We start from the raw sequence: 13,921 nt of genomic DNA, 5'->3' as shown, positions 1-13,921 counted from the left end.
ATAATTTTTAGTATTAATATTCCATTTGTTATACTTCCTATTACTAAACTGTATAACTGTATAAAGTTCTGATAACTAACAGATGTATGTGTTATAATACAAATTTGATCAAAATCGATGGACTATATATATAATATAACTACATAATTCCGGGTTTAGTTCATAAGCCCTACGCAATTGACAGGGAAAAACACTGACAGAAGGACATAGCCAGTTAGATCGATTCTGATTATGAATATAGCAGATATATGTACTTATAAGCTCGTTCCTCCTATTATATACACTTATTTGCTGATTTTCTTCATTCTTTGAATGTGTGTAATACGCAAAAACTTGAATGTTTTTCAATTATATTATTATCAATCAATCACTCACAATATATTGCGTCTGTACTCATTTAAACAGTCACAACATTTTGCCATTTATTTATGATGAAATGTCCCGAAAAAAACCCCGACGACCTCAACATTTGCACAATCAATTTGGCAATAATATAACCGAGTACCTACAAATTATTAATTAATAAGAAAGGCGTATCACGCAAAGTTGTACGTTTTGCGTCTATAAAATGCGTAATCATTCAAAATATAGCATAATAACAACAGCAATAACAATAACAATTCACATACGTTGAGATCGTAAACCGAAATTATTATTGCACTATGCAGCAGGCCCAATAACACTACAGACAAAAACAAGCCAAACACAGCAGCTGATGATGGGTAAACAAAGAGAGGGAGAGAGAGATAGAGAAAAAACCCAAAAGTAAACCTTACTTCACAAATCACCCAAGTCAACAAAAAAAAAACCAACAACACACAAAAAAAGAAAAAGGAGAGCAATGCGATACGTTTCACAAATCAGAAACCCACAACAACTAGGTGAGATATGGTGGGCGTAGGTACAAGACCATCTCACACACACACACACACACACACACACACAATGAGAGAAAGTCTGCTGAGTCAGACCAAGCGCCCGGCGTGGCCATGGCCGTGAGTAGACTCCGTGGTAAGCCCCCAATCGGCGATTCTCCTAAACGCCCAAGGGATGAAGTGGTGACTCAAAGCTATGTGCCAGCAAAAAAGCAAAAAAGTGCACATATTGGTGAGATCAGTACTGCAAAAGAGCCTGCTGCTGGCGGTGCCGAATGGCACGTAGTAGCTCCAAAACCGAGAAGGCATACAAAGCAGAGGCAGCGACCAAATGCTATCATCGTCGAAAAGAAGGGCGACATGTCATATAGTGACATCCTAAAACTGGTGACACGGAGCGAGGATGCAAAGCTCAAAGCCGTTGGCGAATGTGTCCAAAAAGTGAGAAAAACAGCAAGGGGCGACCTTCTTCTAGAGATCAAGGGTAGTGCCGATAATTTGCAGCGGATTAAAGGAGATATCGATGTGGCACTGAATGGCAAGGCAGAAGCCCATACCCTCACCCACCGTACCCGGCTGGAGATTCTAGACATGGACGATGAAACTACCGTAGACGAGATAATCAATGCGATTTCTGCCGAACTGAGCATAAATCTACCCCATGATGCTGTAAAGAGTCTGCGTCCGCTGCGCTCGGGGACTCAGAAAGCCATTCTGTGTATCCCAGCACACGTGGCGGAGATTTTGCTAAAAGCTGGTACCGTTAAAGTAGTTTTTAACGTATGCAGGATCCGCATAAATGAGACTCCAGTGAGGTGCTATAAGTGCCTGGAAATTGGGCATATCGCAGCCAGATGCAATAGGCGAGTCGACAGAAGCAAGTGGTGCCTGAGATGTGGGCAGAACGACCACAAGATAAAAGAGTGCCACAACAAGGCTAAATGTTTTTTGTGCCTAGAAAAGGGCCTTGACCAGTTGGACCACGTTTCCGGCGGCCAGAATTGCCCTGCATGGACCAAGAAAAGTCCCAAGACGGTGTCCCACCACAAAGAAGATTAGATTTTTACAGATAAATCTAAATCATTGCGAGGCGGCGCAAGCATTGCTAACGCAAACAGTGCTTGAGTTAAACACAGACGCGGTGTTAATTAGCGAACCTTATAGGTGTAGCGAGGACAGCAACTGGAGCAGGAGCCTCTCATCCAAGGCGGCTATCTGGACGTGCAACGTGCGGTCGCAGCGTTGCTCGCAGTATTCTGTGTGGGCAGCTGAGCATTTTGTGCGTGCTCATATAAATGACTTTTGGGTCTACAGCTGCTATTTGCCACCAAGCCTCTCGCTGGAAGGCTATAGTAAGTCATTGGACGATCTGATTACGGATATAAGAAACCACAACCGCGTTATTGTTGGCGGCGACTTCAACGCGTGGGCGGTAGAGTGGGGCAGCCCCTTTACCAATGCAAGAGGGCGTGTACTTTTAGAGACGTTTGCTGCCGCAGACGTTGTCCTATTAAACAGCGGCTCCCAATTTACGTTCAGGCGCGCAGGAATGGGATCAATTATAGATCTCACTTTCACCAGCAGCGGCCTTTATCCATCGTCGTCATGGAAAATAAGCGATACTTATACTGCAAGTGACCACGAGGCCATCGTTTTTGCAGTGGAAGAACCTGGCCGCCCACCAAATGCTAATGATACTCAAGATAAAAAATATAAGATAAACACGCTTAACTTGCAGGAATTTACAGCGGCACTCAATAGCTGCGACTGGGAACAGGATGAAGCAGAGGTTATGGCTCACCGTATCTCCAAAATGGTCGAGAGAGCATGCGATGCGGGCATGCAGCAATGTGGTGCATACACAAGGCACCACAAGTCTGTATATTGGTGGAATCAAAACATCAGCGATTTGCGAAAAAAGTGTCTTGCAGCCAGGAGACGATACCAAAGGGCTAGACGCCGTGATGCTGAAAACTGGCCGCAGCTGCAGCACGAATTTAGCTCGGCAAGGACGACATTAAAGCACACTATTTGGGCAACTAAGAGGGAAATTTTTCTAAGACTATGTGACTCAGCAGAGCAAGACCCCTGGGGGAAGGCGTATAAAATCGTCGTAAAGCGCATATATGCAAATAGAAATCACACACCTTTAGAAGCGGAGCAACTTAGCTCCATAGTCACAGAATTATTCCCGCGTAAGGATAACTCACTCCATAGTAGACGTCCCGCCACACCAGCTGCAGGAAGTTATGTCACTGAACCTGTGTCAATACAGGAAATCGTGGCCGCAACAAGCCAACTAAAGCCGAGTAAGGCACCAGGACCAGATGCCATCCCCAACCGGGCCCTCAAACTGGCAATGGCGCTGCGCCCAGACTCATTTTTGGAGACATACAATAAATGCCTAGATGAAGGAGTTTTCCCCACGATCTGGAAACGGCAAAAATTGGTTCTGATCCCGAAACCAGGGAAACCCGCAGGAACGGCCTCATCTTACAGGCCCATCTGCCTGGTGGATACTATGGGGAAAGTTCTAGAGGGTCTTATATGTACCCGGCTTCACAGAGCTATAAATGCCGGAGGGGACCTATCATCCAATCAATTTGGATTTCGCAAAGCCAAATCGACGGTCGACGCCATTGGCAAGGTTGTCAGTATAGCCGCGGCAGCCATAGAAGGCACTCGATGGAAGCTTGGGACGAAGGAGTACTGTCTGATTGTCACGCTAGATGTTAAAAATGCTTTCAATACTGCAGACTGGGGATGTATTTTGGATGCATTATATAACTTTGGAGTCCCAGAGTATCTACGCGCAATTATCTGGAGCTACTTCGAGGACAGGCAACTGTGCTTCAGCACAACAAACGGCCAATCATTATACTCGGTTTCCGCAGGGGTACCCCAAGGCTCCGTTTTGGGGCCGCTGTTGTGGAACATTATGTATGACGGGATCCTTCGCTTGAACCTGCCGGCTGGCTGCGAAACCGTTGGATATGCTGACGATGTAGCTCTGGTCATAGTGGCAAAAGAAGTCGCGAAAGCGGAGGCGTTGGCGAACGAGGCGATCTTGCTCATCACAGAGTGGCTGCGTTCGGTGGGCCTACAACTAGCAGCGCACAAAACGGAGCTTGTCCTAATAAGCAGCAGGAAACGGGTCGAGACGGCATCGGTCAGTGTACAGGGCTCTATCATATGCTCGAAGCGGGCTATTCGGTACCTTGGAGTTTGGCTGGATACGCGGCTATGCTTTCGAGAACATCTGGAGCATGTGCACGCAAAGGCTCTGGAGTCAGCGAGGGCTTTAGCGAGAATCATGCTGAACACCCGCGGCCCCAGACAAGAAAGAAGACTGCTACTCTCTAGCGTTACAACATCCATCATTCTCTACGCGGCACAGGTATGGGCAGATGCAGTAAAGACAGAGAGCTATACCAGAGGTATCCGGGCAGCATATCGTCTCAGCGCGCTCAGGGTATGTTGCGGTTTCAGGACCATCTCCGACGACGCCGCACTGGTTATTGCGGGAATGGTTCCGATCGAGCTACAGATAGAGGAAGCTCGACTAGTAGCATCTTCGCTTGAGGATGGGCCATCTAGGAGGGAGAAGAGGGCTGACGCTAGAAGGAGAAGTATAGCCACCTGGCAGCAGAGGTGGGATCAATCCTCCAAGGGGCGTTGGACCCACAGAATGATTTCAGATGTACGTGCGTGGATTGGTAGGCAACACGGTGCCGTAAATTTCCATCTTACTTTTCATCAGTGGGCATGGATGTTTTAGGTATTACCTACACCGTTTCGGACACGACGCATCCCCCTTCTGCCCGTCCTGCGGGGACGGCGTCATTGAAGATGCAGAGCATGTAATGTTTGAATGCAATCGCTTCTCTGGCGAACGGGAGGTGCTATTCCAAGAAGTGGGTACCACCCTTACAGTTGATAACCTGATAGAGGAGATGATCTCGAGTCCACGTAAGTGGGATGCGGTAAACTCCTTCGCAGCTAACGCGATGCGCGATCTGCGATTAGCCGAACGCCGGAGGGCAGGGGTGGAGGTACGGCATTAAAAACAACTCGACTGCTGTGAAGCATTACCTTTCGGCCGTCCCGCAGCAGTTCTTGTCATTTTTCTTGTATATTACTGTAGTGTACGTATTGCATCTTAATGTATTGTACGTATACTGTATGTTGCCTCACTGTTATATGTAATTAATTTGTTAAATAAATAGAATGAAAAAAAAAAACACACACACACACACACACACACACACACACACACACACACACACACACACACACACACACACACACACACACACACACACACACACACACACACACCACACACACACACACACACACACACACACACACACACACACACACACACACACACACACACACACACACACACAAAATGGACTAGGTCGGGCCAAGAGGCAGGCTACAAATCAATCAGTAAAACCAAAAAATAAACAATCCAAATTATGCGCTCTGTTTAGAATTTTAATATATTGGCTCAAACTAACTGCAATTGCTGTGAATACCCTTACCAATTTGTATCTATTTGATGATTTCAGTCAACAAACAGTTTAAAAAGTCGGAAATGCAAACTCGAAACCTTAAAAATGTTTGAAATGTGTGAACTGGATGAAGTGAAACCTTTTCGATTTCACGAGTGTCAATATTCATAACTTACGAAAATGTTCCATTTGAAAATCTTACCCTCGCTCCCTGAAATATTTCAACAGAATATCGAATTTTATAAATTTAACTTTATATATTTCAAATAGATTTAAAAATTTCATAAGCTATTCAAGTAAAAAAATAGAAACTGCCAAATGTATTGGACTATTATCTTTATAAAATATAGCAAAAGTTATGAGTTCGAAACGTTTAATTTAGTGGCAAGGTTAATTATATCACATTATGAGTCTTTCGTTTTACAGAGTATACATTTGTCACTTTGGATTAAGTGACTATCCAGTAGATTGATGTCCTTTCTGTATTTTTGGTAATTGCTGGCGAATTGTGTACGCAACTTTAACTTGAGTATGTAGTCGATGTGCTTGTGTTTTTAAGTAGTTGAACGTTGCCTGCTGCATGCCAAAAAGTATTTTCTTGGCCGTTACTCTGTCCCTGTCCCTGTCTGTGTCCCTGGCCCTGGCACTTCCTTTGTGCCTGCGCAATATGAAGTTTCATATTTTGTTTTTTTGGTGGGACTCACTCATACATAGATGTAGTCATTTGTTTGGTTGGTTAGTTAGTCATTGGGTCTGCTTTGGCTTATGGTTAATGCGTCGTTTAAATGCTGACATGCATGTCATGATAGATAAGATATACGAGTGGCCAGATATCACCACTATATACTAAGTATATACTACATAAACACATACATATATACGTATGTACGTATATATCTTTTGTATACGCTTGGCATATATTTGTTGTTTGCCCAGATTTGCTGGCACTGATAAAGCCGAACGGCCTCTGACTCTGTGCCGCCTGTTTGCGGCATAATATCAGTGGCAAGTGGCACAAGAAGTAGGAAGAGACGTATGTGTGTGTGTGTGTGTATGGCCATGGCCATCAAGAGAAATGCCAAAAGCCACGCGCATTTGGAATTAACATTAATGTGCTGATTAAGAGTGTAAATTTCATCTGCCTGCACTTTAATTATTATTGGTATATTTATAAGTTGGAACTCCCACTTCTTTTGTATTGAAATTCCGGCGAATCGTCGACTGTTGCCAACAGCTGCTGCTGCTGCTGATCCCCGAAAGATGCTGACTCACAGCCTCATCATTTGCCCTCTCATTAACCGAAACCTGTCCAACTTCAACGGCAGCTTGGCGACATCGCTAAACTTCTTTTCCACTCGAATGAAGAAAGAAAAAAAACACAACTCGTTAATTAACAATGTCGTGCAAATGACGTGCAACAGGTGACGCACAAAGTCCAAATCGTTTCCAAAGGTTTTCTGTCTGATCAAGATATATTTCATCAGCGGACACAAGTGGAAATACAAATACCATTTTGATAAGACAAATCGGAAAAACCCTTGCCAGCAGTTTCAACTAGTTGGATTTGATATGAAATTTGAAAAGGAAAAGAAAACAACATCAAATGACCTTGAAGAAGTAAAGATACAATCTAGCAGATCAACGTAATCAAACGATTTCCATCTTTCCCCAATATATACCAATCCAAACTGGTTTAAATCCCAAAATATCAGTTCTAATCAGACCGAGATTTCTTAGTATATTTTAACATTCAATTTTAAGTCGGTTTTTAACTAGTTTCAAATTGGTTTTCATCTCAAAATATTAGCTTCGTTCAAATGACATTAATTACATTTATTTTTTGAAGGTCTTTAGCACATTTTTAATATAACTGGTAAGGAAACATTTTCTTATCGTTTAGTGCAATGTTCTTTAAGTACTTTCACATAACTTAAACTCTTATGTGTTTACATGGCATTACTTGCTTAGTTTGTAATTGTTTGAATTAGTTAACAAGTAGTCTTTAACTAATAGACTATATCAACTTATTTTACTTATAGTCTAAAGCCATTCTAAAACATTACCAAGTGGTTCTTTGGATGCGGCTGGAAGTCGACTGTAGATATCGTTAGTCAAATTAATCAGATCTTAATCAAACCTATTAAAGTTCTTAGACAAACGTCGACATGATCTCTTCCCTGCATTACCATCTGTCAATTTTATAATTTTAATTAATTTTATAATACCTTCTGCAAGGGTATAAAAAGAAAGTAAACTTCCTAAAACAGTCGATAGATAAGCAATCCTATGTTCGTCACAGAAATCATAGTAGTTTTTATGAACAAACATTATTTTAAAGAAGTTTATTGTTTTAATATTAAAGTAACTACTTGAGGCAACTTCAGGTTAACTGAAAGAATTATGATGTTCATAATGATATTTGGCTAAACCAACCAACAAACAGAAATGTTTTCATGACTTGCAACAAGCTTAACTATCAGTCATGGCCCTAAAGAAGGTCTTAGTCGCCTTGGCGAGTGAATTAAATAATCGTCATAAAAAAAGGTAAATCTGAGCCATTTATAATGTTTATCAACACCTTTTTTGGGTGATATGCGTAAACCTGGCGTTTATCTCATGCTAAGCGCTCTAATTATCTCGATCCATGTGCCAACTGCCATATAGACATCTGCCGGTTCGCACACCGCCCACACCCGCCCACACACACACACACACACACACGCACACACTCAACCAAGTGTCTTGGCATCAAAAGAGACGACACCTAGACCGGGTCTGTTATTTTTTTCATTTTTATTGTTGTTAATTAGACATGCAAGTATCACGCTTGCCTTTCTCACCCCCCTCGGACAACAATTTAAAGAAAATGATAAATAAAATCTTTTGAGCAAAATACACAATGGCTAATGCGATTGTTAAAATGCGAAACACGTTCGATAAGCCAGCTCGGATTGGAATCAATCTGAAGTGGTGAAACAAATGTCAACTGGAAACCTTAGAGCTGGGCTAGGTGATTGATATTGTTCAGGAAGTGATTGGAAACGTATCGTATATTGGATATCGCAGTAAGGAAGTCATTGAACGATTTATTGGCTTGCTGGCTGAGTGCGCTGTGGACAGTCACTTGTGGGAGCCACTGTGGGTTATAAACATAAACTTTTACGTTTTTCTCACAAGTCATATTCAATGACAGTCCAATTTCCATGACGACAGCAGGCCGTTAATTAACTAACTGTAAACTAAGCCGATGTTCCATGGCAACGTGTCATTGGGGCTCTTTTTTCCCGATATTCTTTTCATTTGCCTTTTTGTTGTTGTGTCTTTTCTTAACAACAAAACGAAATGTACATTAAAGATGACTTTTTTTTATTCTCATTTTACAATTAAACTCAAGACACGTAGATTGTAAAGAAGGGGGAGAAGAAGTATGAAGTAAGAAAAAAGGCAGTGTGGATAAGGGGGCGGGGGCGGTGGCGGGGCGTATGATGGACTGAAGACATGCCATAAACATCAAGTGCTGCCTGAAGTATCTTATCTCATGACCATATAAACTGTACCTGTATCTCTCTCTCTTTCACACACACTTTTTACCTGTATCTTTACCTATATATACCTACATATATACCGTTATTCGGTTAACGAGCTACGCTTGACTGGGAAACCAAATCTTTTGACAGTCTCAAGCAGCCACTCAACCCACACACACACACACACACATACAAACCAAATGGCAGCAAAACATAAAGATTATTAACACTAGAAACAACAACAAATAGAGCAAAACAAAAAAAAAATAGAAACACATTTAGCAAATGTATGAAGAAAATGTAATTGCAGTCAAAATTTCACTAAATAATTGTTAGTGAAACGGAAAAAACAAAACAATTAAATGTTGCCAAATTTAGTTACTGCTCTTATTTATCCCATTATAGGTTGTAAAACTAAAGGAAAGAGTACTTTATATAGCTATTCATTTTATTCTATTTATATGCAAATACTCTTCCAGAATTCTATACGCTTACTAATGGGTTAATTATTAGGCCCTTTGTTATCCAAATTGTACAAATAAATATAGTAAATATGTATATCGTTTATTGGAGAGAGAGTCTTCTTTATCTCAAATGTGTTTAACACAATTTGGAACATTAGATCATAGATCCTTTCTTTTTTAATAAGAATACCCTGCACTTGTAATCAGTCGTCGACTTTAGATAGAGAGAGGTCATCATTTGGATCATTTTTGGCCTTTTGAATCGAACGTCACATGAAAAATCCATTCGAGAAGCAATTTTTTATCGATTCATACCCAGAGGAACATGAAAAATAGATCTATAAGCCTTTACACTTTGATACTTAAATAATGATTAATTCAAGAACTAACCTAAACGACAATAACTTGAATGAGTAATTTAAGAAAAAATTAACATACTTGGTAAGATGAAATGTAGTTTTATTGAACGGTTTTAACCTTCTGTCGTTATAGTATTTGTTGTTAATAACCCTAATTAGGGACCAAAAAAGGATTGTTGGCATAAACTTACCCAGAATTCTGCAGTTTCGAATGCGCTGAGGGATTTGTGGGTATAAATTGGCTTATCCAAAATGAAATTGTTTTGCTTTATATTTGAAATGATTTTTATAGGCTCACTCACTCACTCTCTCTCGCACAAAGTATATACACAATGAATTTGCTTTTGTTAAATTGGTATTTAATATATATCATCATACATATATGTATGTAGATTCAATATATAAAAGTACATATACATTTATATATACATATATATATATATATTAGTAATTCGCTCGATTCGCTTCGACTTTCATTTGAAATATTCGCGTGTTTCGTTTGAGTTGTGCGTTCCCTTTTCTTTCCCTCTCTTTCACTCTTTTACTTTCAGTATACAAACGAGAAACCGAATAAAAAACAACAACAAAAAAAAACTGTCGCTGTATATAATAAATTATAAAAGACAAATATGAAACACACAGCGAGATAGAGAGAGAAAGAGAGCAACGAGAGGTATGGATTCTTGTTGTTGTTGTTGTCGTTTTAGAAAATAATAATTATTAAGCCCAAGTCTCTTTTTTGTCTAAAGTGGAAATTTTTTGGCCAACTTTTATTTTGTACGTTTTCTTCTGTTGCTGTATTTTTGTTTCAATCGCCACAATACTTGGCCAACATTTCTTCACGAATACAAAAAAACTTGAAACTTTTATGAAACACACTTACACACACACACAGTCACACTGGCACACAGACACCGAAATGGCAGTCAGAGACAGAGGCAGCTATAAATCTTAAGCTGGATTGGTAAATTCTGCTTCTTTGTGCTCTGCTGGCTCTTTGCCTCTTCACTTCACTGTTACGATATACATACGAATGTATATACAAATGGGATACATATATCTTTTATTTCTTATATATGTACATATATATTTTAGGATTTCTGTTGTACCTTCTTGTGTACAATTTGGAATTTTGACTTCGCCGCAGTATTTCACATACACACACACGCACACATAAACACAGACGCGATCGATCAATCAGCCGCAATAGATCAGATCAGATCAGTTCAGATCAAATCAGCTCAGATCATCATCATTATATTATCATTATAATCAGCATGCAACGTTATTTGGGTTTCGTGTGTATTTCCACTTTCGGCGAAGACCGAACTGTGCGCGACGAGCGAAGAGCGGGAACTGAAAAAAAATATTGGATCGTTGGATGATCGTCTGTGCTTGTCTCCCCACTTGGGGGGCACACCACGCGGCCTGAGTGTGTGAGTAAGCAAGTGAGAGAGAGAGAGAGAGAGAGAGAGAGAGAGAGAGAGAGAGAGAGAGAGAGGCCAATGGGCAAATTGAGAGATATGTATGTGGGGCCGCAAGTGCCCTAAGGAAAAGAGAACGCAAGAGCGTATGCTCTCTCCCAAGTAACGTTAAAGTTTTTCTTAACTTAACTGCAAAAATATTCTGTCTTCTTTGCTCCATTCCCTGACCCGTTTTCTTGCGAATCCCCTCCCTGGCTCGGGCTCTCATTTTGGGCAGCCAACAGGAGAGCAAAGTCCAAGTTTCGGGAAGTGCATTTCATCCACTATCCATTTCTCTATTCCATGACAAAAGGGCATATCAATTTTGAAAAGTAATTTGCCGCCTTCAAACGTCAGTACTGTCTAAATATGTTCTCCCAAAGAGATGGGCCCCAAGGTATGTGCATGATTAAGAATTTTGAAGGGTATTGAAACTTCGACGAATTCGTTTGAGTTTTAATCGGCTGACGTCTGGTTTTTGGCTTAGTTTTGCTTTCAAGTTCTTCTTATCCCAGCAGCAGCAGCAGCGGCGGCGGAGGCAGCACATGGCCCAAAAGGTATAACCACATTGCATCCAGTTTTTTCTTTAATTTTGTTTTTGCTGTTCGCCTTCACACTTTGCTTCCTGCCCAGCGGAGAGACAAGTCGCTCGCAGTGCTAAATAAAACTAATTCTCGCTGTGTTTTCTGTTTAGAAATATGTATGTATGTATGTAAGTAAGTTGTATCTACGTATTTACATAAATACATACAAACTTCTCATTGTGTACAACTGAAGGGATATTTTGAAGAGGGTATGTAAACTTTGTCACTCAGTTTGTCACTTGACATGAACTCAAAGACAAAAGTGGTTAGTTAGATTAGTCCGTACTAGAGTTTTCCAACGAAAAGATGTGTCTTAAATGTCTTCGATCACTTCTAAAACTAGATAAATTGAAACTATACACATATGTATAATGATTGATAAATGTAATTTTTCGGTCTAAGTAGTACTATTATTGTTTTTTACCTGAAAAATTCGCTTGATTAACATTTAATTAGACAAAGCTCTTAACTAGAATTGCATTCTATTCAACTATAGTTTGCTTTTTCCAATAAACTACTCGATTGAGTAGATCGAACCTTGGTCACAGACCGATTTGTTGGCTACACTCACCCTTTTGAGGTTTATATACAACTGATATGATGTGATATCTAAATGACCTCACATTCCTATCAAATGATATGATTTTATTAACCATGAAGTAAATATTATTGATCGAAATAGATAATAGATTTGTAATCATTGGAAAAGAAGAGTATTTGGAACGTTTAATGAAAATCTATCAAACTTTTCCAATTTAATGTCGAAACGAATTGAAAAGTTGTGCAAATGATATTGTTAAGCAAAATGCAAAACCGCAAAAATCGAAAAGCCCCATTACAACAAAACAAAATACAAACACAAACTTTTGCTTCTAGTTGATTAGTCATAGAGAAGATCGAACAGCTCGCGTGATGTTGGGAAATATGCTCATAATCGTAGTGCCTAATATTCGGTAGAGTTGTTTGCCCAATCTACTCACTTGATATTAACAATTAGCAGATTCACAACACATTTAAGGCGATTAGTCACACACCGTTGCCAATTCGAAGGTGCCAATCGATATATAAAAAGACAAATTTCTGTAAACCAAATACAAATAAAATTTAACACAGAGAATACACTGACATGTTAGTGGGCCACAATTGAGTGCGGCACAAGTGCTTTGTATGTACATACAAGTACTATATAAACTGATCTACATATGTACATATGTATGTACATATATAATGCCCAAAACAAAACACATGTGGGTGACGCTCGGCCTGTGCCAGACATGAAATCAAATAAAACACAAAAACTCAAAATCGAAAGAGACAAGAATAAATAAAAGATATTGTATTAACTAAATCAGGCGATGTGCTCGTGTACTGATCAAATATGAATTTCACACTGTATCCAGTTGTCATATGATAATTATACATTAACAATTGGAATTAATTTAACCGAAACATAACGGTTCAGCTAAAGACTTTAGAATATATATGATTCTAAATTTCTCTATATTTAAAACTATATTTGGTTCTAAGTTCTTCGTGGAGGGAAATCGTTTGATCTATTTAATTAGTCCGATTAAGAAAAAGACCATTTAATAGATATCTAGAGGGCCTGGTGACTAACTATTCGCCTAGTCGTGGTGGGAGGGTAATACTTAGTTGCATATCTTGGTACAAACTTTAAACATTATTCAGAGAAAACAAAAGCAGTAGACTAGACTATGAATGGATAAGTTGATTTACGATTCTTCTCTAAAATGATTTAGATAAGGAAGCAAATGAAATGAAATTGTTTGAATTGGGTCGTCGAATTTCTACGGCTTTGGCTTAACAAACTCTAGACCACTACATAACTCTAGGCATCTAGACAAATTGAAGAATTTTACATTCTAGAAGAGATATATTTTCACATATTATTATACTAAATACTCTTTGGATCGATTAGAATGAATCGCATTATATTAGATACTGATTTTGGCAATGATTTAAATCGGATGCTCTGTGAATTATTCTAAATGCTTGCGTTTCCTTAACGCTTGTGTTTCCCATTTTTCCTTTGCATGTTTTTCACCTTTTCAATGCACACTACATAAACAAAATTTAAATATGGGAAAAAGAGGAAAAAAATGCTTCGC

At 39.7% G+C, this 13,921-nt stretch overlaps 1 protein-coding gene across 1 annotated transcript in view; it reads right to left on the bottom strand.

Moving 5' to 3' along the window:
• Positions 1 to 10,038, bottom strand: part of LOC6644057 (dual 3',5'-cyclic-AMP and -GMP phosphodiesterase 11) — a 55,085-nt gene extending 45,047 nt beyond the window's left edge. Inside the window, exon 1 of the mRNA XM_023176791.2 lies at positions 9,937 to 10,038. The gene's annotated coding sequence lies outside the window, so the exon portion shown is untranslated. The remainder of the gene's footprint in view (positions 1 to 9,936) is intronic.
• Positions 10,039 to 13,921: the final 3,883 nt, after the last annotated feature.

The sequence above is a fragment of the Drosophila willistoni genome (genome assembly GCF_018902025.1).
Source record: "Drosophila willistoni isolate 14030-0811.24 chromosome 2R unlocalized genomic scaffold, UCI_dwil_1.1 Seg167, whole genome shotgun sequence".
Taxonomy (NCBI): Eukaryota; Metazoa; Arthropoda; class Insecta; order Diptera; family Drosophilidae; genus Drosophila; species Drosophila willistoni.
The sequence above is the reverse complement of the archived record's forward strand: the minus strand, read 5'-3'. Positions and strand labels throughout refer to the sequence as shown.